This window comes from Microcaecilia unicolor, chromosome 3 (assembly GCF_901765095.1).
Source record: "Microcaecilia unicolor chromosome 3, aMicUni1.1, whole genome shotgun sequence".
NCBI lineage: Eukaryota > Metazoa > Chordata > Amphibia > Gymnophiona > Siphonopidae > Microcaecilia > Microcaecilia unicolor.
The window spans coordinates 304,252,554-304,280,394 of NC_044033.1; the positions used below are offsets into that span (position 1 = coordinate 304,252,554).

Sequence of the window (27,841 nt, forward strand, 5' to 3'; positions counted from 1 at the left end):
TCCAGCCTTGCTTGTTTGCCCAGTCCCGGCTGGGGGTTTCTGCCTGCTGCTGCCGCTCCTCGACAGTAGCCTAAGGGCTCACGTTCTAGTGACTGTATGTTTTGAACCTGAGGTGACAGAATGCAAAGGCCATGAGCTCGGCAAAATCCTTCCAGCTGGGCTTTCAGCCCAAGATTTTTTTTTCTGTGGACAATCTGGGTTTCAGCCCGGGCTTCACTCCTAGTTCCAGTTTGGATTCCGGTCCCACCTCAGTTTCTGCTCTTAGTAGTTTTATGACGCTCCAGGAGTACCGTGATAAACTTTTCCTTGATCCAGCCTTGAAGAATACTCCTGAAGCTGCAGCTGAGAGAGAGAGCGTGTCTAGGGGCTTCGGCTCTCTGTAAACCCAGTTTCTGATATTGATCCTTCTATCATGCTCGTCGAGTACCACTGCAGACTTCTCTTGGATCCAGCCCTGCGGGATACTCCTGAGGCTGACGTCGAAAGAAGGAGTTGTGGAACTCCCAAGCCCAGGGCTCATCAGCAGTTTTTGCAGAGCAGTTTGAGTTCCAGTTGCAGTTCAGCTCCTGTTCAGTCTTCTAGTTCCATTCAAGACTCTAATACCAGTCCGGGTCTCAGTCCCGGTTCGACTTCTGATTCCAGTCTAGGTCCCAGTCCGGTTTCTGATTCCAGTCAAGACTTTGCCTCCAGTCCGGGTCCCAGTCCCGGTTCAGCTCCTGATGCCAGTCTGGGCGTCCAGCCCATGATTTTTTCTTCAGTTACTGCCCTTAATGATGAGATGATGCTCCAAGAGTACCGTGATAAACTTTGTTTTGATCCAGCTTTGAAAAATACTCCTGAAGCTGTAGGTGAGAGAAGGCGTGCCCAGCGGCTTGGAGTCCAGATAAATCCAGTTTCTGCTATTGATCCTTCTATCACGCACTTTGAGTACTGCCGCAGTCTTCTCTTGGATCCTGCCCTGCGGATTACTCCTGAAGCCAACGCCGAAAGGAGGCGTCTTAGAAATTCGTTCCAGTCCAGCCCGAGGGGCGCGTCCAGCCAAGCTTCTGAGCCCAGCCCAAGGGGCGCTTCCAGCCAAGCTTCTGATGCTAGTCCGAGTGGCACTGCCAGCCAAGATTCTGATTCCAGTCCGACTGGCGCCTCTAGCTGAGCCTCCGATTCCAGTTCGAGTGGCGCTTCTGGCCAAGCCTATTCCGAGTTCCAGTTCCAGCCAAGATGCTGAGTCCGCTCCGAGTTCCAGTTCCAGCCAAGATGCTGAGTTTGCTCCGAGTTTCAGTTCCAGCCAAGAAGCTGATTCCGCTCCGAGTTCCAGTTCCAGCCAAGATGCTGATTCCGCTCCAGGGTCCAGCCCTGGTTTGGCTCAATTCCCGTCCGGGTTCCAGTCCCGGTTCAGCTCCTGTTCAGACTTCTAGTTCCCATCAGGATTCTGATGCCAGTCCCGGTCCAGCTCTTGAGTTCAGTTCGAATTTTTGTCCAACTTCTGATTTTACCTTGGGTATTGGCTCTAGCTCTGTTCTTCTCACTACATTGATATGCCAGGAGGTCAAGGAAGTTGTGGATTCCCTCAGGGGAGGCTTCCTGTTGAGTATGATTCCTCTTGCTGCATCCAAGACTCTGATCCTGCCTAGCGGCTGTTCGAAAGAGCCTCCTGTTTACAAGAGCCACTCCTGTCTTCAAGTTCCAGATTTCCTTGTTACTTCCAGTCCAGTGATCCATGTTTGTGTTTTGAAACCCATCAGGAGGTTTCACCACAGTTATCCTTGGAAACTTGAATCTCCCGTGGGGACCACGGGAGCCTTGAGGGGGAGGTACTGTCACGACTGTGGTCGTGACTCCTCTTTTACTCACCTTATTTCCCGATGTTCAGTTTCCAAGATGGCTCCTGTCTGTCCAGCTTCCAAGATGGCTCCTGTCTTTCCTGTGTGCTCACGTCATGTGTGTTCCAAGCCTCTCTTTGGTGTCAGTGTGTTCCCTGCTCCTGTTCTGCAGTAGGTAACATCATTAGTGACAGTCTTTATAAGAAAGTGGTATACTTGCATTCAGGGCCTTTGCATTGCCAAGGGTCGTCAGGTTAGTCGGTGTGCTGTTGCATGGTTTACCTAGCCTTGTTCTCTGGGCTCTTGCCCTTCTGCTTTGTCTTTCTCTTGTCTGTGGGCTTCCAGTCCTTCTGTTTGCCTTGTTCACTGTCTGGGTTCCTGTTGGTGGCTGCCTTGCAGCCTTCAGCTTTGGTTCTTGTGTCTGTGCCTACGTGTTCCTGTTTGTGGTGGCTTGTCAGCCTTCAGTCTTGGTTCTGTTCTGTTGCCTGTGTGTGGAGCCCTGGTCTGTCATTCTGAGTGTCTGCAGTAACCAGCACTGTCCCTAATTAGCTCTCTGCTCTGCAGGTGGTCTGCTCCTGTTCTACCCTGTCTGCTTTCAGCTTTCTTCCCTCTGTTTGGAACCCCTGCTTCTGCCCAGCTTGTGTGTATATCCAGAACCCTGCTTCTGCCCAGCTTGTGAGTATATTCTGAACCCTGCTTCTGTCCAGCTTGTGTGTATATCCTAGATCCCTGCTCCTGCCAAGCTTGTGTGTATATCCTAGACCCTTGCTCCTGCCAAGCTTGTATGTATATCCTGAACCCTGCTTCTGCCAAGCTTGTATGTATATCCTAAGCCCCTGCTTCTGCCAAGCTTGTATGTATATCCTGAACCCTGCTTCTGCCAAGCCTCTATGTATGCCCTGTATGCCTAGTTTGTCTTTGAATCCTGATCCAGTCCAGCTCCATCCTGTAAGCCCTGCAGGCCGCCCGCATCTAGGGGCTCAACCTCTGGGGAACGGCGGTCAGAGCGGGTGAAACCCACAGCTGCTCCAGTCCTGTTTGCCTCCTGTTATCCCAGTCCTGTGGTTCCAGCATTGCCTGCCTACAGCAGCAGTTCCAGTCCTGTCATTCTGGCCAAGTCCATTCCAAGATTCCAGCTCTAGCCTTGCTTGTTTGCCCAGTCCGGGCTGGGGGTTTCTGCCTGCTGCTGCCGCTCCTCGACAGTAGCCTAAGGGCTCACGTTCTAGTGACTGTATGTTTTAAACCTGAGATTGTGACACCGGCGTCTTGCTTCTAATATATCTGAAAATTTTTTAACTATGTGTTTCTAACGCAACGCAATCTTCTTTTCAAAGTCTCTCTTTGCCTTCCTTATCAGCTCTTTAAATTTGACTTGCCATTCCTTATGCTGTTTCTTATTATTTTCAGTTGGATCCTTCTTCCATTTTCTGAAGGATTTTCTTTTAGCTCTAATAACTTCCTTCACCTCACTTTTTAACCATGCCTGCTGTCATTTGGCTTTCCTTCCTCCCTTTTTAATAGATGGAATATATCTAGATTGGGCTTCCATGATGGTATTTGTGAACAGCATCCATGCATGATGACTTTTGCAGCTGCTTAAGTTTTTTTTTATTTTTTTTTGTAACCATGCTTCTCATTTTATGATAGTCTCCTTTTGACAGTTAAATACTAATGTATTGGATTTCCAGTGTGTACTTACTCCAGAGATTATATCAAATCTGATCATGTTTTGATCACTGTTGTCAAGCGGTCCCAGCATCATTACCTCCTGCACCAGATCATGCGTTCCACTAAGGTCTAGAATTGTTGCCTCTCTTATTAAACCAGCAGCATCATAAAGCAGTCCTTGATTTCATCAAGGAATTTTACCTCCCTGGCATGCCCTGATGTTACAGTTACCCAGTCAATATCACGGTAATTGAAATCACCCATTAATATTGTGTTCCCCAATTTGTTAGCCTGCCTAATTTCTTTTAACATTTCTACATCTGTCTGCTCATCCTGGCCAGGTGAACAGTTGTACACTCCTATCACTATCCTTTTCCCCTTTACACATGGAATTTCTAACCATAGGGATTCCAAGATGTGTTGGGTTTTTTTTTTTAGTCTATTTAATTCAAGGCCCTTCTTAACATATAATGCTATCCCTCCACTGTCTCAGAGATGCCCATTATATTCATCTTTTCATTTAGTGCAATACATTCTAACTCTCCCATCTTATTTCTTAGGCTCCTGGAATTTGCAAATAGACATTCCAAACTACAAAGCCGCGCTAGTGGCTGTCGGTGTGCTAATGCCAACATAGCCCATTCACTTTGAACTGGCTGTGTTGGCATTGCTGCACGGCTTTGTAAACAGGAGGGGGGTATGTTTGTTGTTCCTATTTACAACTTGCTCAGCATTTGACAGTGATAATTTGCAATTTGCTATTGAGATGCCCTATCTTCCCTGTTATGGTGATATCTATGAAAGATACCTTGTTCCGTTTTTGAGCGACTGTCAGCCTTCCCTCAGCTTCTAGTTTAAAAGCTGCTCTATCTTCTTTTTTAATGCTGTTGCTAGCAGCCTGATCCACCCTGGTTAAGGTGGAGTCTATCATTCTGGAATAGGCTCCCCTTCCCCTAGAACATGGGTAGGCAACTCCGGTCCTTGAGAGCCGCAGGCAGGTCAAGTTTTCAGGATACCCACAATGAATATGCAGGAGATAGATTTGCAAGCACTGCCTCCATGGTATGCAAATCTATCTCCTGCATATTCATTGTGGATGAATATGCAGTCGCTTATGCGGCTCTCGAGGACCGGAGTTACCTACCCTGCCCTAGAATGTTGCCCAGTTAACAAATCTAAAACCCTCCTCCCTGCACCATCGCCTCATCCATGCATTGAGACTCTGGAGCTCTACCTGTGTCTTGGGCCCTGAGTATGGGAACAAGGAGCACTTCTGAAAATGCTACCCTAGAGGTTCAGAATGTGAGCTTTCTAATTCAGAGCTTAAATTTGGCTTCCAGAACCTCTCTCCCATATTTTCCTACGTCATTGGTACCCATGTGAACCAAGACAGCAGGCTCCTCCCACCACTGTTCAAAATCTTATCTAGGTGCCACGTGAGGTCCACTACCTTCACACCAGGCAGACAAGTGACCAAAAGATTCTCACGTCCACTAGCCACTTAGCTATCTACATTCCTAATGATCAAACCTCCAACTAGAACAGCAGTCCTAACCCTTTTATCCTGAGCAGAAGCCCCTGGAGACGCATCCTACAGGATCAATTCCTGTCTATCCACAGTGATACTCTCTCTTCAAGAGACCTTTCTCCTCCGTGGCAGCACAGAGGTTGCCAGACTAGAGGTAGGACTTCTCTACTATGTCCCTGTAGGTCGCCTCTATAAACCTCTCTGTCTGCCTCAGCTCCTCCAGGTCTGCTATTCTAGCCTCCAGAGATCAGACTCGTTCCCTGAGTGCTAGGTGCTCTTTGCACCAAGGTTACCTATTTAATTCTAAATCTACCTTTCCCTAAGTTTAAAAACAATTTTGCAGCAAGTTCTTACCAATGAATCTCTCCTTCTCTGGAACTGTTCTCACAGCACCTCTTCTGCATTCAGTCTGAGTATTCTAGATGATATGCTAGAGCATGTTTGCAGTCTAAGGTATGCAGTGCTGTTTCTCCAGGATAAGAATGCAGTTTAGGAAAGAAAACGGAGAACAATGGATTGATTGAGATGAAAATCCAAAATAACCTTTGGGATGGGTTCAGAGTACAATCCTATCATGGTAGAATCTGGTGCAAGGAAGATCTGCCATAAGGATTTGGCACTCACTGACTCTTCTGGCAGAAGTAAGAGCTATCAAGAACAATACTTTATAAGTTAGAAATTTCAGAAAACAAGACTGTAATGGTTTGAACAGAGGTTTCATGAGAGAAGAAGCGGGAATGATGTTGAGAATCCATACCACCAAAGGCAGTTTTCATGAGAGGTTTATTGTGATATAAATCTTTCATGAATCTAGTCCTCAAGGGATGCACTGCAATTGGTCTGTTATCAAGCTTAGAATGAAATGCACCGAAAGCACTTAAATGTACTCTGACTGAGTTAGTCTTGAGGCCAGAATTGGAAAGATGGAGGAAGTATTCCATCAGAGTTGATAGAGAACATGAGATAGGGTTGAGCAACTTAGAGGCACACCAGAAAGAAAACCTTTTCCATTTCAGCTGGTAACATTTTCTTGTAGAGGGCTTTCTGGAAGCAAGAAGTATCTGAGAGGTTTCATGGGGAATGTTTAAAGAACGCAATTCTACGTTGTCCGGTACCATGCTGTGAGGGCTAGAAAATGAGGGTTCAAATGAAGAAGGGATCCTTCACTCTGAGGGTTGGGAGAAGATCCAACCTGAATTGGATGACAACTCTAAGAGTACAGGAAACCAAATTTGTCAATGCCAGTAAGGAGCAGCTAGGATCATGGAGTTGAGAAGCTATGGAGTTTGAGAAGCATTTTCCAGATTGGGGCAGTGGAAAAAGCGTAGAGAAGATCCTTCCACCACTGAAGCAGGAAGGCATCTGGGACTATGTGGTTGAGAATAGAGTCGGGAACAGAATTGGGAAAGTTTGTTCTGAGCAGAAGCAAACAGGTATATCTCTGGTGTACTACAGGCCGGTAAGCCTCACTTCAGTTATTGGAAAAGTAATGGAAGCGATGCTGAAGGAAAGGATAGTGAATTTCCTGGAAGCCAATAAGTTGCAAGATCCGAGACAACATGGTTTTACCAAAGGAAAATCGTGCCAAACGAATCTCATTGAGTTCTTTGATTGGGTGACCGAAGAATTGAATCAGAGACGAGCTATAGACGTAATCTACTTAGATTTCAGCAAAGCTTTTGACACGGTTCCCCACAGGAGGCTCTTAAATAAACTGGGCGGGCTGAAGATAGGACCCGAAGTGGTGAACTGGATTAGGAACTGGTTGATGGACAGATGCCAGAAGGTGGTGGTTAATGGAATTTGCTCGGTGCTGGGGCCGATTCTGTTCAATATATTTGTGAGTGACATTGCCGAAGGGTTAGAAGGTAAAGTTTGCCTATCTGCGGATGATACTAAGATCTGTAACAGAGTGGACACCCGGGAGGGAGTGGAAAACATGAAAACGGATCTGAGGAAGCTAGAAAAATGGTCTAAGGTTTGGCAATTAAAATTCAATGCGAAGAAATGCAAAGTGATGCACTTAGGGAGTAGAAATCCACGGGAGACGTATGTGTTAGACGGTGAGAATCTGATAGGTACGGACGGGGAGAGGGATCTTGGGGTGATAGTACCTAAGGATCTGAAGGCGACGAAACTGTGTGACAAGGCGGTGGCCATAGCTGGAAGGTTGCTACGCTGTATAGAGAGGTGTGACCAGCAGAAGAAAGGGGGTGTTGATGCCTCTGTATAAGTCGTTGGTGAGGCCCCACCTGGAGTTTTGTGTTCAGTTTTGGAGGTCGTATCCTGCTAAGGATGTAAAAAGAATTGAAGCGGTGCAAAGAAAAGCTACAAGAATGGTATGGGATTTGCGTTACAAGACGTATGAGGAGAGACTTGCTGACCTGAACATGTATACCCTGGAGGAAAGGAGAAACAGGGGTGATATGATACAGACATTCAAATATTTGAAAGGTATTAATCCACAAACGAACCTTTTCCGGAGATGGGAAGGCGGTAGAACTAGAGGACATGAAATGAGATTGAAGGGGGGCAGACTCAAGAAAAATGTCAGGAAGTATTTTTTCACGGAGAGAGTGGTGGATGCTTGGAATGCCCTCCGCGGGAGGTGGTGGAGATGAAAACCGTAATTGAATTGAAACATGCGTGGGATAAACATAAGAAATCCTGTTTAGAAGGAATGGATCCTCAGGAGCTTAGCCGAGATTGGATGGCAGAGCCTGTGGTGGGAGGCGGGGCTGGTGCTGGGCAGACTTCTACGGTCTGTGCCCTGAGAAAGACAGATACAGATCAAGGTAAGGTATACACAAAAAGTAGCACATATGAGTTATATTGTTGGGCAGACTGGATGGGCCGTGCAGGTCTTTTTCTGCCATCATCTACTATGTTACTATGTACTCTGCTTCTGAAATATCTGGCAGACGACTAAGGCGCTGAGAGACCATTCGTGGGGTTGAAGGACTCTGCTGAGCTTGTCTGCCAGGACATTCTATTTCCTGACTAAGGAAGCAACTCTGAGGAAGGTGTTTCGGGAAGCTGTCCATGTCCATATCTGGATTGCTTGCTGGCAGAGGAGGTAAGATCCGGTTCCTCCCTGCTTGTTCAGGTAATTCACTGCCACCTAATTCACAACTCCAGGAGATTGATATAATACCTCTTTTCTTGTGGCAACTAAGAACTCTGTGTATGGAGACCGTCGAGGTGTGCTTCCCACCCTGTCATGGAAGCATCCATGTTGAGAACCTTGTGATGTGGATGGAGTTAGAATGGGAGGTCTCAGGTTAGATTGCGCGACACCATTCACCACTGAAGAGAGTGGCAGAGTCGTGGAGTCACCTGGATATGGGCAGAAAGGTGCCCCACAGCCCGAGTCCATTGTGAGGAGAGCGTCCATTGAGGAATTCAAAAGTATAGGTGAGCCAATGTGTCACATGAACTGTTGAGGCCATGTGACTTAGGAGGTGGAGCATCTGACATGCAGATATATGAGTTGCCTGGGATACCTGAGTGGCGATATGCATTATATTGTTTACCCTCTGCTGAGGAAGGAATGCTTGACCTTGAATTGTGTCGAGAAGAGCCCCTATGAATTCCAAAGTCTGTACTGCTGAACATGTGATTTGGGGTAGTTGACTACAAACCTGAGTTCTACGAGCTGTATTGTCGACTTTATGTAATCGGCGGTGGATTTCTGAATGGCTGTCTTTATTAACCAGTCATCCGGGTAAGGGAAGATATGGATGCACCCATAGGCGGTCGGTGGCCCAACTGTTTGGGGAGGCTAAAAGGGGGCGGGTTAGGGGGTGGAGCCAGGGGCGGAGCTTATATCCATAATTGTCTGATAACACACAGAAAAAAAATAAAATAATCACAATTAATACCTTTTATTAAATTTAGATATTAGATATGTATCATATGTCAAAGAATAAAGTGGTTGCTCAAAGCATATTCTAAGCACAATCACTCAACTGCAAAACACTATTTGTGCAAAAACACACTCAGAACCTTACTGTACCATAAATATTACACTGGGCAGAACCTAATACACCAATATACTACCCATACGGAAAATGCAGACCGTCAACAATATGAAACAAGGGATCATATCATCACAATTCTCATGTAGAGCCACAAAACACCCTAATTAATGTGGGATAAAATGCCATAAATAAGTAAATATAAACTTTTAATGTTGAGCACCTGATTCTCAAAGTGGACATATTCCAAACACTATAATGAAAATAAAATGATCTTTTCTACCTTTGTTGTCTGGTGACTTTTTGTGATCATGCTGGCCCAGTATGATTCTGTTGCTATCTGTCCTCAGTGCAGGACAGGAAGTCATCCTCGTTAAATATCTCCCTGGCAACCCAGGACACCTCCAGCCAACCCCCCCTCCCCCACTCTCCCAGCAGTAAGGTAAACAAACCATAATCCAATTTCTACAACTGATTCACAAGGCTAGAGGGCTTTTACTGCAGCTCCTGCTGTGAGGATGGTGGTAAATCAACAATTTAAACCCCTCAGAGCACAGCAGGGGAGGCTTAGCCTGTCCAAGCCTCTTATACTGGGCGCCTAGGGATGCACCATCTCTGAAGTGCTGCGGCTATGACTACTAGACACTTTGTGAACACTCGAGGTGCTGAGGCCAAGTCAAGCAGTAAGATCTTGTACTGAAAGTGTAGAGACACACAGAGAACCAAAGATATTTCCTGTGAGCAGGAAGAATAGGTATGTGGGTATATACCTCTTCGAGGTCTACAGACCAAAGCCAATCTTTGGTCTGTATTATGTGGAGTAGTGACCCCAGCGATACCATGCAAAACTTTTCTTTGTGTAGAAATTTGTTTAAGTCTCGTAGATTGAGAACTGGACCTATTCCTCTTGTCTTTTGGGGAATCAGAAAATATCTGGAGTAGAGCCCTCAACCCCTCTCGGTTGGAGAAACTGGTTCTATTGCATTCTGCTGGAGGATGGCCAAAAGGTCCTCTCATAAAAACTGGAGTTGAAGGGAGTTGAAATGAGACTCTCTTGGTAGATGATCTGGGGGTCTTGTTTGTCAACACAGAGCTTAGCTGTATTGGATTTTGTGTAAGACTCAGCAATTGGAGACGAGAGCCTGTTGCTTTGACTGAGAAGGTGTTTGGGACTTTTGTTGATGCTGCTGCCGCCACAGAAGGGATTGTTGATGTGTAGAGCACTGAAGTAGAGGAGGTGTAGGGGTTTAACAACGCCTAGAAGGATAATAATTAGAGCATCTATAACCTCCTTGAAATCTTCTAGTAGAAGCAGAAAGCCTGTAAGGGAATCCATGGGACCATTAGATCATGAAGGAGCAAAAGAGGCACTCAGGGAGGACAAGGTCATAGCGGAGAAACTTTATGTAAGAAGATGTAAAAGGTGTGCCTGTACCGGAAATAGTTTTCAAGGGTGATGATGCAGAGGAATTGAAAGAAATCTTGATGAACCTGGAAGATGTACTGAACCAAATTGACAAATTAAAGAGCAGTAAATCACTTGGATCGGACGGCATACATCCAAGGGTACTCAAAGAACTCAAGAATGAAATTGCTGATCTGCTGTTAGTAATATGTAACCTGTCGTCAAAATCATCCGTAGAACTGTTAACCCTATCATAGTACACATGTTCATACCCATTTCAACCAATCAGGATGACTTTTATTTTCTGTAATAATTGTGGTGCTTTTAGTTTCAAGGCAAATCATCTAGAGACTTAAGGCTTGAACTATCTGTCTTCAGCTTGCTAGTTTAAAACAGGAGCTCAGTAAAGTAAAGCAGGAATTGGATGCACTTAAAGCTGCTTCTAGGACTGCACAAAATCATACCAAATTCTCACCACTGCCTCAAAGGATAAAACCACCTAAGAATAGATGGATCAAGGTAGGCTCAGGCAGACTTCGTTATGTGACACAGAAGCATCCGCCCTCACAAGTGTTGCCCCTACAGAATGCTTTTGCTCCATTACAGCACTGTGATGTCCCTGAAAATAGAACTGAGATGGAACAAAAAGCAATGAAGGTGGAACAAAAAGATATGAAGGTGCCCAAGAGAAGAGACACCCACAAAGCACTAATATTGAAACTCATACCAGGAAACTGTTGCTACTAGGGGATTCCACTATCAGAGGCATTAACTTTGAAACACAGTTCAAGGGGCCATGCAAAGTGAAATGCCTTCCAGGCTCCTCAGCTACCAGGAGTACCAAGCAAATAATCTCTATAATCAGAGAAGAAACTAAGGAGTTAAACACTGATGTTGTTATCCACCTGGGAACAAATGACTTGTCCAGTAATATCCCACTTGCAGTACACAGAGCTTTTCAGCAGCTGGGTTTGGGGTTAAAACCTTTGGTACAAACAATAGCTTTTTCTGAAGTACTAGCTACCTTTGGAAAGGGAGAGAAAAGATTGCGAAGTACTGAAAATTTCAATATTTGGCTCCAAGCCTGGTGCCACCAAGAAGGATTTAGGTACAAAGAAGGATGAGGCAATACATGGAAAAACAAAAGACTATATTGTAATGATGGGCTGCATCTCACTGTGACAGGAAAAAAAAATCCTTGGGGAGAAATTTAGACAATATATTTCTAGGCATTTAAACTAGAAGATGGGGGTGGCATATGGAGGCAGGTCACTTCAAGTGCTCACCCCCAGCTAAAGCTAAAGACAAGATGTGACAGTAGAAAAGAAAGCAATGAAAACAACAATCTTAGCAAATCACTTCTTACCAACACAGCAGGAAGTGAGACTAAACAAAAAACTGAACAGAAGATAAAAATGCCATTGAATTGTAGATGGAAAGTGATGACCACAAATGCTCGCAGTCTAAGTTAATCACCTGCATGCCCTGATGTTAGAGACAGACTTAGATGTTGCAATTACAGAGACGTGGCTCAATAATTCCCATGAATGGGACGCAAACTTACCAGGCTATAATCTATTTAGGAAGGATAGAGATGGTTGTAAAGGTGGAGTAGCAGCTCTGTATGTGAGAAATGATATCACAGCAACTGAAATGACAGGGGCCTGGGGAAAGGAATAAGTGATATGGATCACCTTAAAAAGAGATGATAGAATCTTTGTCCACGTGGGTGTTGTCTACAGACCTCTGACACAATCAGAGGAACTAGATAAAGATCTGATTACAGATATCCAAAAGTTGGGAAAGAAAAGAGAGGTGCTATTGCTGGGAGATTTCAATCTGCCAGATGTAGATTGGAAAGTTCCTTCTGCAGAAACGGAAAGAAGTAGAGAGATCGTGGATGCTTTTCAAAGTGCTCTGCTCAGACAAATGGTGATGGAACACACGAGGGAGGGAGCGACGCTGGATCTGGTGCTCACAAATGGGGATAGTGTGTCAAATGTTCGAGTGGGTGCCCACCTGGGCAGCAGTGACCATCAAACAGTTTGGCTTAATATAACAGCTGAAGTGGAGGGTGGCCACTCAAAACTCAAAGCCCTGGATTTCAAGAATGCTGACTTTAGTAAAATGGGGCAATAAATACCTGAGGAAAGAGTTGATGGGCTGGGAGGACGAATGAGAAGTGGAAGGGCAGTGGTCCAGGCTGAAAGAAGCTATAAATATGGCCACAAACCTTTATGTAAGGAGAGTAAATAAAAGCAAGAGAAAAAGGAAACCGATATGGTTCTCCAAGCAAGTGGCTGAGAAAATAAAGGCTAAAGAGTTGGCGTTCATGATACACAGAAAAACTGAAGAAGAGGAACACAGAGAGGAATACCGGATGAAACTGAAAGAAGCCAAGAGAGAGATACATCTGGCGAAAGTGCAATAACAAACGGCTAGAAATGTAAGGAGGGCGACAAAAAACATCTTCAGGTATATTAGTGAAAGGAGGAAGACTAAAAATGGAATTGTGAGACTGAAAGATGCTGCAAACTGCTATGTGTATAATGATGAAGAAAAAGCAAATTTGCTAAACAAATACTTCTGTTCTGTTTTCACTGAAGAAAATTATGAAGAAGGACCACTATTGACTGGCAAAAGTACATATGAGAATGGAGCGGATATAGACCGTTCACAGAAGAGAGTGTGCATGAACAACTTGAAAATCTAAAGGTGGACAAAGCCATGGGACCGGATGGGAACCACCCCAGGATATTGAGGGAGCTCAGAGAGGTTCTGGCGGGTCCTCTTAAAGATTTGTTTAATAAATCCTTGGAGACAGGAGAGGTTCCGTGGGATTGGAGAACAGCGGATGTGGTCCCTCTTCACAAAAGTGGTGATAGGGAAGAAGATGGAAACTATAGAACCGGTAAGCCTCACTTTGGTTATTGGAAAAGTAATGGAAGCGATGCTGAAGGAAAGGATGGTGAATTTCCTGAAAGCCAATAAGTTGCAAGATCCGAGACAACATGGTTTTACCAAAGGTAAATCGTGCCAAACAAATCTCATTGAATTCTTTGACTGGGTGACAGGAGAATTGAATCAAGGATGTGCTATAGATGTAATCTACTTAGATTTCAGCAAAGCTTTTGACACAGTTCCCCACAGCAGGCTCTTAAATAAACTTGACAGGCTGAAGATAGGACCCAACGTGGTGAACTGGATTAGGAACTGGTTGACGGACAGACGCTAGAGGGTGGTAGTTAATGGAATTCATTCGGATGAGGGAAAGGTGAGTAGTGGAGTGTCTCAGGGATCGGCGATGGGGCCAATTCTGTTCAATATATGTGTGTGACATCGTCGAAGGATTAGAAGGTAAAGTTTGCCTTTTTGCGGATGATACCAAGATTTGTAATAGAGTGGACACCCCGGAGGGCGTGAAAAACATGAAAAAGGATCTGCAGAAGATAGAAGAATGGTCTAATGTTTGACAATTGAAATTCAATGCAAAGAAATGCAAAGTGATGCACTTAGGGAGTAGAAATCCACGGGAGACATATGTGTTAGGCGATGAGAGTCTGATATGTACAGACATGGAGAGGGATCTCGGGGTGATAGCAGCTGAGGATCTGAAGGTGACGAAACAGTGTGACAAAGTGGTGATCATAGCCAGAAGGTTGCTACGCTATATAGAGAGAGGTGTGACAAGCAAAAGAAAGGAGGTGTTGATGCCCCCGTACAAGTTGTTTGTGAGGCCCCACCTGGAGTATTGTGTTCAGTTTTGGAGGCTGTATCTTGCTAAGGATGTAAAAAGAATTGAAGCGTTGCAAAGAAAGCTACAAAAATGGTATGGGATTTGCGTTACAAGACATATGAGGAGAGACTTGTTGACCTGAACATGTATACCCTGGAGGAAAGGAGAAACAGGGGTGATATAATACAAACGTTCAAATATTTGAAAGGTATTAATCCGCAAACAAACCTTTTCCGGATATGGGAAGGTGGTAGAACTAGAGGACGTGAAATGAGATTGAAGGGGGGCAGACTCAAGAAAAATGTTAGGAAGTACTTTTTCACGGAGAGAGTGTATGCTTGGAATGCCCTCCCGCGGGAGGTGGTGGAGATGAAAATGGTAACAGAATTCAAAAATGTGTGGGATAAACATAAAGGAATCCTGTTCAGAAGGAATGGATCCTCAGAAGCTTAGTGGAGATTGGGTGGCAGAGCCGGTGGTGGGGGGCAGGGCTAGTGCTGGGCAGACTTCCACGGTCTGTGCCGTGAAAATGGTAGATACTAATCAAGGTCAGGTATACACATTAAAGTAGTACATATGAATTATCTTGTTGGGCAGACTGGATGGACCGTGCAGGTCTTTCTCTGCCATCATCTACTATGTTACTATGCTGTTCCTGTTTAACTGTGTTTGTATAAGTCTTGTACTTGAAAGCTTTGTTTCTGTGTGTCTTGCTTTTGAACCTTGTTCCTGAAAGCCTGGCTCTATAGCCACACCCTGCTCTTGGTGTCTGTTACAGTTTTACTCTACCTCTGGCTCCTGCTTTTAGTCTAGCCCTAGCCCTGCTCTTGACTTTTGCTACAGTTAAACTCTGTTACTGTTTTCTACTATTGCCAAAACTCTGTTTCTGCTTTCTGAAAAAGCCAAAGCTCTGTTCTTGCTCCCTGCTGAATCCTGTTCTTGCCTGGTTGTCTGCTCCTGAATCCTGTTCCTGCCAAGCCAGTTCCTGAATCCTGTTCCTGTTGCCAAATCATTGCCAAGTCAAGTACGTTCCAGAATCCTGGACCTCCCTAGCCAAGTCTGTTCCTGAATCTTGTTCCTGTCACCAGGTCAAGTCTGTTCCTGAATCCTGTTCCTGCCAAGCCAAAGCTCTGTTCCTGGTTCCTGCTCCTGCAAAGCCAAGTTCTGTTCCTGCCTTGTTTATAGTTTTGCTTCTGTTTATTCTTGTTGTCTAGCTCCTGCCTGTTTTGTCTGCCATATTTTGTGTCTAGCCTTTCCTTGTCTTGTTTCATTCAGTCTAGTCCTATCTGGATCCAGTCCTTGCCTTGTCCTGGTCTTGCCCTTTTCTGGACCCAATTTTAGTCTAGTTCTGTGTCTTGCCTTGTTCTGCCTTGCCTTGTATTGCCTGGGTCTCGGTCCCAGTTTTAATCCAGTTCCAAGTCTTGCCTTGTCCTGTCTGGGTTCCAGTTCTAGCCCCTTTGCCTTGCTTTCCTTGCCTCATCTGGATGCGGTCCTTGTCTTGTCCATTGTACTTTACCTCTGCCTTGCTTTGTCTAGTCTCCTGGTTTATTCTAGTCCTGTCTTGTCTAGTCCAGTCTTACCTTGCCTAGTCCTGTCTTGTTTTGACTACTGTCTTGTGCCAGCCCAGGTGACTTGTATGCCTCAGCTCTGGCTGCGGTCAAGGGCTCACTATCCCTGAATCTATGACATCATGGAACATCAAGCCAGTCATTGCCCATCATTTTCGACCCAAGAATCCTTTTCCTACTCAACCTCAGAATTTTTAGAGTTTGGAAGAGCCCATGCAAGTAGATTGCCTTCCCTTAACTGCCCGGGAGAAACAACGTTGATGCACCCAGGGCCTCTGCCTTTACTGTGGAGAGAAAAGTCATTATGCTCAACGGTGTCCCAAAAAGCCGGGAAACCACTGGCCCTAGTCCTAGTTGGGGAGACAGGACCAGGGCTTTGAAGAAATTCTCCCCGGTCAGAGTTTCTGGTACCAGCTCACTATCAGTCACACCAGAGATCTGTGAAGAAGCCTTTATTAATTTTGGTGCCAGCGGTAACTTTACTGATGAGGCACTGGTGTGACGCCACTCTATTCCCGCACAAGACACGTCACATCCCATTCAAGTATCTTCAGTGTATGGCCACATAAAGGGAGTTCTGCAGGCCAGGACAGCCACTCTTGGAGTACTTCACCAAGAGACCATTTCCTTCTATGTCCTCCAGACCGCTGTGAATCCCCTCATTCTAGGTCTTCCTTGGTTGCGACACAACCCCCAAATTGATTGGGAGCAAGGTCAGCTGACAGCTTGGAGTCCTCCTTGCCATAAATCTTGTTTGGATGCTGTGACACTCCCTAAAAGGTTAATGCTTCCAATGGCCCAGGCTAACCTTCAAATCCCACCCATCTATAGCACTTTCAGGGATGTTTTCTCTTAAAAATGGGCTGAAATTCTTCCTCCTCACTGCCCTTATGACTGTGCCATCGAATTGGCTCTGGATAAAGTCCCTCCCAGGGGTCAGGTCTACCCCTTATCCTGACCTGAGACAGAAGTGATGTTTGCCCTACATTCAGGATAATCTTGCTTGAGGCAAGCTTTCCATTTCTGTGTATGGGTTCCAGCTATGCCTTGTCTTTTGTCTGATTGGGTTCCAGTGAAGATTTCTGCTTCTGTATTTGTGGGTTCCAGCTATCCTTTGCCTTTTGTCTGTATGGGATCCTGAGAAGCTATTCACTTGCTTCAGAGCATGAGTGGGTTCCAGTGAAGCCGCTGCTTCAGTGTGTTAGAGTGGGCCTTGGGAGGTATTGTCCTTGGCCCGGTATCAGAGGGGTCTAGTTACGCTCCCTGTTTCTGGGTACGCTTATCTCCTTGTCTCCCTTTCCCTGAGCCTCACATTGGCTTCTGGCCCGAGAGCAGTCTATCTTAGTTCACTATGAACCAAGGGCTCACTACTTCAGCAAATGAGGCCCATACTTGCCTGCTGCACTATCTTTGATGGGTAGAGGTTGAGGGAGCAGATTGTTGGTCAAAGGTCTCTTAGGATATTGTCAAAGCTCTCCTCTGTCATTGGGTTAAAAGTGTCCAATCTGTCTCTGTCGGGGGGGGGGGGGGGGGGGGGGGGGGGGTGAGTTTGTGCACGCCTGGTTAACTGCCTGTAAATCCTGGCAGAGAGTTTTCATTTTGTTGGCAAAGTATGCAGCAAAATCATTGCAGTTCAGTCATGACTGGGAAGGCTGGTTCTGTTGTGAGGGCTGCAGTATGCTGTTTACTATACTGAACAGCTGCATGGTTGAACTGGCAGCCTGTGCAATACATTCAGAGAAATACTGCTTTTTTAGTTGCTGTAAAGGCTTGGTGGTACTATGTCATGTGCTTCCTACAGTTTAGCCTGTCTTCATCCAGGCGAGATTTACACCATCTCTTTTCCAGTTTCCGTCCTTTGGGTTTAAGGATCCAAAGTTCTGGAGAAAACCAAGGTGAGAATTGTTAGTGGGGCATAAGACCTTTTTTAGTGGTGCCGTTTTCTCTAAGATCTTGGCTAAGTGTGTATTCCAAATGTCAACCTATTCTGACACTCTAGTTGTCTTTTCATCCACCTGTAGATATTTTAAGGCCTCTGGGAAATTCTCAACAGTCAGCTTTTTTTTTGTCTCTGATCTTCCAAACTCTGGGAGGTGCCATTTGTTTCAGGTGGTCACTTAGGGAAACTTTAATTAGAAAATGGTCTGACCATGATAGGGGTGTTATTTTAATACTGTTATCTTAGAATTCTGGGATGTCAACCCCTTTGTAGAATAGCAGGGCTAGTATGAGACCCTTTTTATGGGCTGGATAATTGATCACCTGCGTGAATCCTAGTACTGTCATCACGTCCAGAAAGGTATCAGGGGTTTCGATGTGTAGATTAAAATCCCCCATGATCACCAGCCTACAGTAATTCAGGGTCACTTGAGTAATCAGGTCGAGGAGCTCGCAGATAATGTGTTGTTAGGAGATGCTCGGTATACCAGGAACAGCCAGATTGGTTTCTCCTCTTCAAGCTGGATTAAGAGAGATTCTGATTCATTTAGCTGGGGGGATGGAGATTTTGCGCAGTTTGATTGTATACTGAATCAAGACTGCTACCCCTCCACCCTGTTCTTCTGGTCTTGGTTGTTGGATGTTGAAACCTGTCGGGCATAGTTCAGCCAGTGGTAAACCCCCACTTTCATCCAGCCAAGTTTCACTTATTCTTAGGATGTCAAGATGCTGTTCATGTATGACATCATGGATCACTGAGAATTTCTTTGCAGCTGATCTGGCATTCACCAGTTCTATAGTTCCCAAGGGTGGTCTGGGGGTGCTGGGGGTTGCTTTGGTGTGGCAATGAGGTGATCTTTCGTTATGTAGGTGTTTGACCTCTTGCACTTTTGCCTTCTCTTTAGTTGGCGGGGATTATAGTTTTCTCTCCCACACACCACCAGGATCCCCGAGGTCTCATGGTCTGGTCAGGGTAAGAAACCCCCCACATGTAGTACAAATCAGGTGCAAAATAGTAAGGGTGTAAGTTGTAAAGTTTTTTTTTTTTTTAATTTGCAAAACTTTTTATTAGTAGAACAAGGTAACAAACTCGGAGAGACTTAGTCTCCTATACAGTACCAAAAACCAACATATATGCTCGGACTTCATCCAGTTTATTCCACCCCCCTCCCTTAACCTTTATCCCCTCCCTCCTCCCATGTCTCCCTCCCCCTCCCCTGCCACCCCACATCCCTCCCCACCAGTCCCCCCCTATTCTCCTCATTATTCAATATCCCCTATCCCTTCCCCCCCCCCCCCAAACCCCTTCCAGTTGCAACCATTCTTCTGCTTTTGGATTATATTGCCCCTGGTGTCTATCAGTCAACTTTTCTAAACCCACCAACATGCGTAATTTTGCCTTCCAGCCTTGACCCGTGGGTCCCAGCTTCTGTTTCCATTTCACTGCTATAATTAACTTTGCTGCTGCTAGACATAATCTTTTGAGTCTACATTGCCATTTCTTCCCTTTCTTGTTCTCATACCCCAATAGGCAACATTTGGGATCACAAGGGAACTGAACCCCAATTGCTAACGTTATGTGTTCTGCAACCAATTTCCAGAACCCCTGTATATGTGGGCATTCCCACCAAATGTGGTAATATGTTCCCCTTCCCCCTTTCGCATCGCCAGCATACATCCAAAGCAGCTGGGTATATAGCTTTTATTCTGTCTGGGGTATAATACCAACGGCTCATGACCTTATAAGCATTTTCTTTAATTAGTACGCAAATTGATGCCGCTTTAACCTCCAAACACATTTTCTTCCACTCTCCCCCACTGAACTCTGTGTTAAGATCTTGTTCCCATGCTTTCATATAGGACAACTTTACAAACCCAGTTCCTCTAATATGTTCATATAATTTGGAGATTCCTTTGCCTCCCCAAATTATGCCCCCCCCCCCCCAGAGATTCTCAAATTTCTCATTCTCTAGCCAATTTCCCTTATGCCAGTTGGCCTTCACCATATAATTTTTGACTTGGAGATAAGCATACAGGTCAGTCTCAGGCAGGTCATATTCCCGACTAAGTACTTCAAACGTTTTGATTCGCCCATCTGATGTAAGTTCTCAAAATCTAATCAATCCCTTATCGAACCAGGATTTAAATATCTTATTCTCTCGCCACCCCCCCGGACACCCGGGCTCTTGTGTTAACCACGCATAAGTAGATCTATGTTGCAATCCCCTTAATTTCTGTTTAAGTCTCCCCCATAATAAAAGCAGGTGTGAGAGAAATGGATTCAATGTCAAGTTCTTATAATCATTCTCCAGGTAAGACCCCCATAATAATGCGTCCAATCTTCCTCCTTGAACAAAAATCTGTTCCAGTCTAGTCGCAGGAGATAGGTCAACTTTACTCCAAACCCCAATTTGCCTAAGCTGTGCTGCCCAATAATACCATAAGATATTTGGCATTCCCCTTCCCCCCTGCTCCAACGTCCCCCACATTATTTTCCGTGACAACCGTGCCTGCTTACCTCCCCAAATAGATTCCCCCAGTTCCGTCTGTATTTTCTGCAATTCCCCCTTAGGGACATTAATTGGCAGCGTCTGAAAGAGAAATAGCAAACGTGGAAGTATGTTCATTTTGACTGCCGCTATGTGGCCCCACCACGAGAGCCACCCTGTCTTCCACTTGCTAAGATCCCTCCGAATGCTGCAATAAGCGGCACATAGTTTAACTAGTACAGAGTACTGAGGTCTCTTGGTATTTGTATGCCCAAATAGCGGAAACTGGAGTCTGTCCATCTGAAAACAGATCCCCTCCTCAGTTGCTCTACCTCCTGATCTGTTACCGTTATCCCCATAAGCTCGGATTTGTCAAAATTCACTCTAAATCCAGACATTCTCCCAAAGAATTCAATTCCTGAATAAGCACCGGTAAAGTTGCCAGGGGGGATCCTATATAGAACAATAGATCATCAGCAAATAGGGCAATTTTGTGTTCCCTCCCTCCCATTTTAACTCCTTTCACTTCTCCTAGTTCCCTAATTCGCTGCGCTAGGGGTTCAATGGAGATGGCAAACAATAACGGAGACAGGGGACACCCCTGCCTCATTCCCCGTTGAATGTACTTGACCATCCCCCATTAACCTTAATCCTAGCCACTGGATGTTCATACAACCCTTTCACCCATCCTATAAAAGGCCGCCCTAATCCCATCTCCATCATGACTTCCCATAAATAATCCCATTCCACTCTATCAAACGCTTTTTCAGCGTCTATTGTCAAGAGCGTCATAGAATCCCCCCTTCTCTGGGCTCCCCACATCAGGTTCAGAGTCCGCCTGATATTGTCTGCTACCTGCCTGTTCTGGATAAAGCCCGATTGATCTTCATGAATGAGTGATGGCAAGATCTCAGCCAACCTATCTGCCATGACTTTGGCTAAGATTTTCACATCGACATTCAGCAAGGATATCGGGCGATAGCAGCCACACAATATAGGATCTCTCCCCGGTTTTAATAGTACTGAAATCCCTGCTTCCTGCATACTAGTCGGGAGTCCCCTACCGACAAAACAGGCATTATCCAACTGGACCAGCAGCGGACCTATCTCTTGTTGAAAGATTTTATAATATTTGGCTGTGTAACCATCTAATCCTGGGGATTTCCCACCCTTTAAGCTTTTGAAGACTCCCACTACTTCCTTCAGCGTTATGGGGGCTTCCAACACCTCTCTCTGGGAAGCGGTGACTCGTAAGCCGAGATTCTGCAAGTGAGCCCTAATCTCTTCTATGGAGGCTACTGATTCCCTTTTATATAAAGTCCTATAGAAATTCATAAATTGTTCCCTAATGTCACCATCCTCATGGACTAACAAATCTTTTGGGCCTTTTATTTTGGTAATCGTATTTGCTATCCTTTTTTCTCGTAGCCCCCTAGCTAATAGATTACCTGCCTTATTACTGAACTCAAAAAATAACTGTTGCATTAGTTGCCTATGAAATTCCATTGTTTTCATTTGGATCTCTTGTAATTTTGCCCTCCACTGTTTAAGCTCTTGTAGGTGTTGTGACTTCCCTTCCCTTTGATGTAATGCTTCCAATCTAGCCAATTGCCTCCGCACTTCCAACTCATGTGCTGCCGTCTTCTTTTTCTTGTAGGCCCCTTTCCTAATAAGAACCCCCCTCACTACTGCCTTTAGAGCATCCCACAAAATCCCCTCTGAGACCTCACCTGTGTCATTGAATAGGAGATATTCTTTGATAGTGTCCCGCACCTCTTCACATTCTACCTTCTCATCTAAAAGCGATTCATTAAGTCTCCATTGGTGTCCCATACCTTGTTTGCCTAACCCGTCTAAATGGACCCACACAGCCGCGTGATCAGAAGCATGGATACTCTCAATCTCCGCCTCTCGCACGTGTTCCCACACCCCCCTACACCAGATTGCATCAATTCTTGCATATGTTCCCTGTACATGTGCATAATGCGTGTATTGCCTCTGGCCTGGATGCTGTAATCTCCATGTGTCTAGCAGATCTAGTTCTCGCATCATTCTAAGAAATTGTCGCCCACTATACCTATCCCCTCCCCCCTGCCTAGCCGAATGGTCAAGTGGATCCACCGGATGATTAAAATCTCCCCCATCATCACCATCCCTTCTACAAAGGATGTTAAACTCGTTCTAATCGTATCAAATTATTTTTCCTGTCCGGTATTTGGGGCATACACATTTATGAAAGTAATATTACGATTATTCAGTTGCCTCTTGATTGCAAGACACCTCCCTTCTTTATCTTGGTATACAGCCTTTTTATGAAACTGTAAATGTTCTTTCACATATATCGCCAACCCTCCTGTTTTATTCCCCCTAGAGTCAGCCAGTGCAATCCCTTCACCCAGACCTTTATTCATAATTAAAGATTCATCCTGCTTTCTAATATGAGTCTCCTGCAGCATAACAATGTCACATTTCATTTTACGGAGCTCCCTAAATATGATACTCCGCTTACCCAGGTTGTTTAATCCATTTACATTCCACGACCCAATTCGCAACCCCCCTGCCCCCCTCTTCCCTGGATCCCCCGTCCCTCCCACTCTCTTCCCCCCCCCCCCACTCCCCCCACCAACTGGCCAACTACATTGCTTGCCAGTTTTACCCAATAGGAAGCTCACCAGCCTCCGAGCATTGCCGCTCAATCTCACATCTGAAAAACCTTAACTCCCCCCCTTTATCAACTTGAACAATTACTTTTACTCCCCTATGCTTAATTCTTTTTGAGTCACCCTTCTTTTGCTCACCATAGTTTACCCGCTAAGTGCAAAAGAAACTCAGATTAAGTCCATACTCAGTCCATCACTGCTTCAAGTCCCATCTTCCTTTCCCGTTTCTTCTCTCTCTGCTCGGGGTGAAAGACGACTTTTCCTCCCTTCCACTGTCTGCCAGCCACTCGTCTCCTTCCTCCGCGTGCTGCGTTGGGGTTGAGGTATGGTCTCTTCTGCTCTTGGGACATCCGTGCAGCCCATCTCTCTTAATATTTTCCACGCGCCCTGGTGTGTTTGAAGGTGATGAGTGCTATTTCCTACTGTAATCTGTAATCCAAACGGGAACAGCCAACAATAACGCAGTCCTGCTTTCTGAAGATATGCAGTGACCTCCTTAAAATCTCTCCTTCTTTGCAGCGTTTTCCGCGCCAAGTCCTGGAAAATTTTGATTTTAATCGAATTCCAAGTTCTCTCTCCCATCTCTCGCGCTCTCTTCCACACCTTCCCTTTGGTGGAGAACTTGTGAAAACAGGCTACTATATCGCGTGGTAGCCCACCTCTTGGCGATCCAAGGCTTCTATGAGCCCGCTCCAGATCAACATGTTCCTTCGCCAAGTTGTAAAGTTTTTGTTTTTAATTGTTTAATTTTAATTACTATTTATTTAGTTATTATATAGTGTATGACCCCTGAAGCAGATGGCATATCTGTCGAAACACAGCCCCATGTCAGGTCTTGTACACACTTGGTGCTGAATAATGTTTCTTCAACTCACCATTGGCTGGAGATTTTTTTGGTCCACACCTACTCTTTTGCACCTGCCAGACAAAGGCACATTCTTTGTGTCAGAAGCTAGTTAGGCAAAATTTCACTGAGTGGCACTGTATATTTACCCTGTGGACTAGCAGTCTTACTAGTTACCAATGCAGGGTTAAGGCTTTAAATAATCTAAGAGAACAGACCTTTTTATGTTCAAACGTTTTTTTATTGACATTAATCAACACCAACATTGTCATACAAGCTGTGCTTCAATCTAACTATATAACAATTATTAACTAACATACAGCATTTGTACATTTTGTCAACTTTTTACCTCATCAATTGTACCAATCCTCCCCCCACCCTCTCCCTTTCCCTCCCTTCCCCCCCCCCCCCCCTTTTTTACCCCAGACCTGGATAATCATTCAGTATCAGCCTTTTGAGTTCACCCTGTATTTAGGAGTAAACTGCGGCCTTTATGGCTTAGACTGTGCAAATAAGGGCCCCATATAGCCAAAAATGTGACTCTCTTTTTCTGTGAGAACCGAGATTCTCCCGCCTCCCATGACACCAATTGATGTAGCTGATTTCTCCAGTGCCAGTATGCCGGAGGGTCTTTGACCGTCCAATTCTGTAAAATGCATTTCCTTGCCAATAAGCTCATCTTGCGGAGCATTAATGTTTCAAAGCGATTTCGCCCTCTAAAGGACCCTGGAATATCTAAAATCAACTGCTGAACTGTCCCTAAGATCCTCAACCCTAACCGCTCCTCCCAAAATCCTCGAACTCGGGCCCAGAACCTTTTCAAAATTGGGCAGCTCCAAAACATATGCAGCATCGTGCCAGGATGTCTTCCACATTTAAGACATTCCGGGCTACGGTTCCCTCCCATATGTGCTAACTGAGCTGTAGTTACATATCCCCTATGGATACAACGATAGGCACATTCTCTCAATCGAGCATCTGATATTAACAGGGGTATTCGTGCTATTGATTTAGTAATGTCCCATGATGTCACCACAACCCCCAATTCCTTTTCCCAAGCACTCTTCAACTGTCTATAGTCCCTAGGGGGCAGCCATCCTGATATTGTTTTATGAAGTGAGGATATCGTGATTCCTCCCTCACCAAAAGAGTGAAAAAACTCCCGTATCCTCACCCCCAGCCGAGTTCTCAGAGGGTCTGCTGGTAAAGAAATGATATAATGCCGTACTTGGCGTATAGCAAATTTATTCCCCCATGAGTCGCCTACCCTTCCAGCTAACTCCTCGTCTGTAAGAGGCTGCCCATCTTCACCCACCAGATGTTCCAATTTGGAAATTCCCCGTCTAGCCCATTCAACAAAATATTGGCTTGACAATCCTGGCAAAAATGCATTGTTCCCACGTATGGTTATTAAATCTGTTATTGTGGGGTCCCCTCCTAGTTGGCGTATAATCATTCCCCACACCTCTCGAAGTGAGCGCAGCAGCACACTTTTATTGAATCCCTGCGGTAAGTCTCGCGTTTTGTGGTGTAAAAGCGAAAATAGATGATAAGGTTCCCAGAGCGCTGCCTCCAGCGTCGTAGGAGTATAATGTTGCGTATCTAAACACCAATCTCCCAGGTATCGCAAATGACATGCTTTATTGTATAATTCCAAATTGGGCATACCCATTCCTCCTCGGCTCCAACTCCCCACTAACCGTGAGAAGCGAACCCTTGGCTTCTTGCCTCTCCAGCAGAACTTTGATGCTAATTTGTAAAAACTCTTTATGTCTTTCCGTCGGAGCCAAATTGGGATGGTCTGCATCACATAAAGCCATTTGGGAAACAACACCATTTTAATCATGTTTATTCTCCCTAACACTGACAACGGCAAATCCATCCATCCTTGTAGCACCTGCTGTGTCTCCTCCAGCAACCGAGTAATATTCAGATCATATAACCGCGAAATATCCATGGGCATCAGGATTCCGAGATACCGAAAAGAGGTTTGCGCTTTCCTCAGAGGAAACTCGCCTCTCCACCGCCTCCACACGTCCTCCGAGGAAGCCAAGGCCTCCGATTTTTCTAGATTCAAACTGAGTCCCGCATAATCTCCATACTCGGAGAAGATCTCTAATAGAGCATTCAGGGATTCTTGGGGGTCAGTTAAATGAACCAAGATGTCATCTGCGAAGGCCGCTACCTTAAAGACCTCCCTTCCTATCCTTACCCCTGCCACCGCTTCCTGCTCCTCAATTTCACGCAGCAGTGGATCTAGTGATAGCACAAATAATAACGGGGACAGAGGACAGCCCTGACGTGTTCCCCGGCCTATTTCGAATTCTTGTGTCTCAATCCCATTCACCGATATTCTCGCCTTTGGCGCGGAGTACAGTGCTTTAATCCCTGATAGAAATCTATCCGTGAAGCCATATCTCTGAAGAACAGCATATAGGAAATTCCATTTTACTTTATCAAAAGCTTTTTCAGCATCAAAGCTTATTAATAAAGAGTTTTCCTTCCCCCGACATCTAGCTTCTAATGAGGCCAGCACCTTGCAAACATTCTTGGTGATTTTCCGTCCCCCTACAAACCCCACCTGAGATTCGTGTATGAGATTCGGCAAGATTCTTGCTAATCTGTTCGCTAGTATCTTAGCCATCAGTTTCACTTCATAATTTAGCAGTGAAATGGGCCTATATGATTCAACTAGTTCTGGATCCCTCCCTTTCTTGGGAAGTACTATAATACAGGCTGTATTTAAATCCGGAGGCATCCTTTCCTGCTCGATTAATTTGTTAAACATTGCAGCTAAAGGCTCAGTGATTTCTTCTCCCATGATCTTGTAAAATTCCGCTCGGTAACCATCTGCGCCCGGCGCCTTAAACAGTGCGCTTTGATTAATCGCCAGAAACACCTCATCTGGAGTGATAAAAGCATTAAGTTGCTTTGCCTCCTGAGGTGATAATGTTGGTAATCCCATCTGATCTAAATATGAGTCTCCCGACAGACCATCATCCGGCGGGGCCTCATATAATTTTTTGTAATATTGATAGAAGCTCTCACTAATTTCCTTATCTGTGTGGACTCGTTCCCCTTGCCTCTTCCTCATAGTCAAAATCCTAGCCTTACCCTGTTTAGCTGCAATCAGGCGCGCCATCAAACGACCACACTTATTCCCATGCTTGTATAATTGGTATTTGTAATAAATTTGCGATTGGACTGCTTTGTAATGAAGCATTTCATTTAATTTAGTCTGCAAGAGCAACAAGTGTTGTCTATTCTCATTGGAGGCCTGTTGCCCGTATCTTCTCCGAGCTTGGCATATTAATTGACTCAACCTCAATATCTCTCTATCCCTGGCTTTACGTTTGTGAGCCACATAACTAATGATTTCTCCTCGAAATACTGCCTTAGCCGCCTCCCAGTATAAAACCGGGTCTTCAACGTGCATTGCATTATGTACTTTATAGTCCTGCCAACTCTGATGTATAGAGGCCTTGAAACCCTTATCTCGATATAGCTCTGTAGGAAACACCCATCTCTGTACCCCTCCCCTCTCCTCCCGAGGTGCCCAGCTCATTTCCACCCAAGCATGATCCGATATCACATCTGCTCCTATTTCAGATGTTGTCACTGAATTAAACATCCGTTCTGAAATCAACAGATAATCGATTCGAGCTTGTGTACCGTGCGCCCTTGAGAGGTGTGTGTAATCTCTCCCCTGTGGATTGAGAACCCTCCAGACGTCCACTAGCCCCACCTGTCGGCAAAAATTAGGCAGCCCTCTAGACTCCTGTCTAAACTCATTCCTCCTAGCCCCAGTACTATCACTCAAGGGATCCATCACCATATTAAAATCTCCCCCTATTATCATGGGCAAAGATTTGCTCAGTAACAGACGTGAAATAATCATCTTATAGAACTTCCTATCATATTGGTTCGGGGCATATATATTACCAAACATCATAATTTGGCGTTGCACCTGAGTCTCGCACAGCAGAAATCTACCCCCTGGGTCTTTAAATTTCACTTCCACCTTATCCACTATTCCTTTTCGAAACAGGATGGCAACCCCCCCTTTTTTCCCTTGTGCCGCTACAGATACACACTCCCCCACCCACCAAGTTCGCAATTTAGCATGTTCCCCATCCGATAGGTGAGTTTCTTGAAGAAAGGCTATATCAACTTTATGTCTTTGTAAATGTTGCAAAATTTTTGAGCGTTTA

The 27,841-nt window shown here is 45.2% G+C and overlaps 1 protein-coding gene and 1 long non-coding RNA gene across 2 annotated transcripts in view; one reads left to right on the top strand and one right to left on the bottom strand.

The window, feature by feature from the left end:
- Nucleotides 1-27,841, bottom strand: part of LOC115464634 (transmembrane protease serine 12-like) — a 234,958-nt gene that overhangs the window by 19,011 nt on the left and 188,106 nt on the right. The window lies entirely within an intron of this gene.
- LOC115466767 lies at nucleotides 1,599-26,881 on the top strand. The gene is made up of 3 exons (XR_003941587.1): nucleotides 1,599-1,716; nucleotides 15,668-15,674; nucleotides 26,868-26,881. It is a non-coding gene; the product is annotated as an uncharacterized LOC115466767 (long non-coding RNA).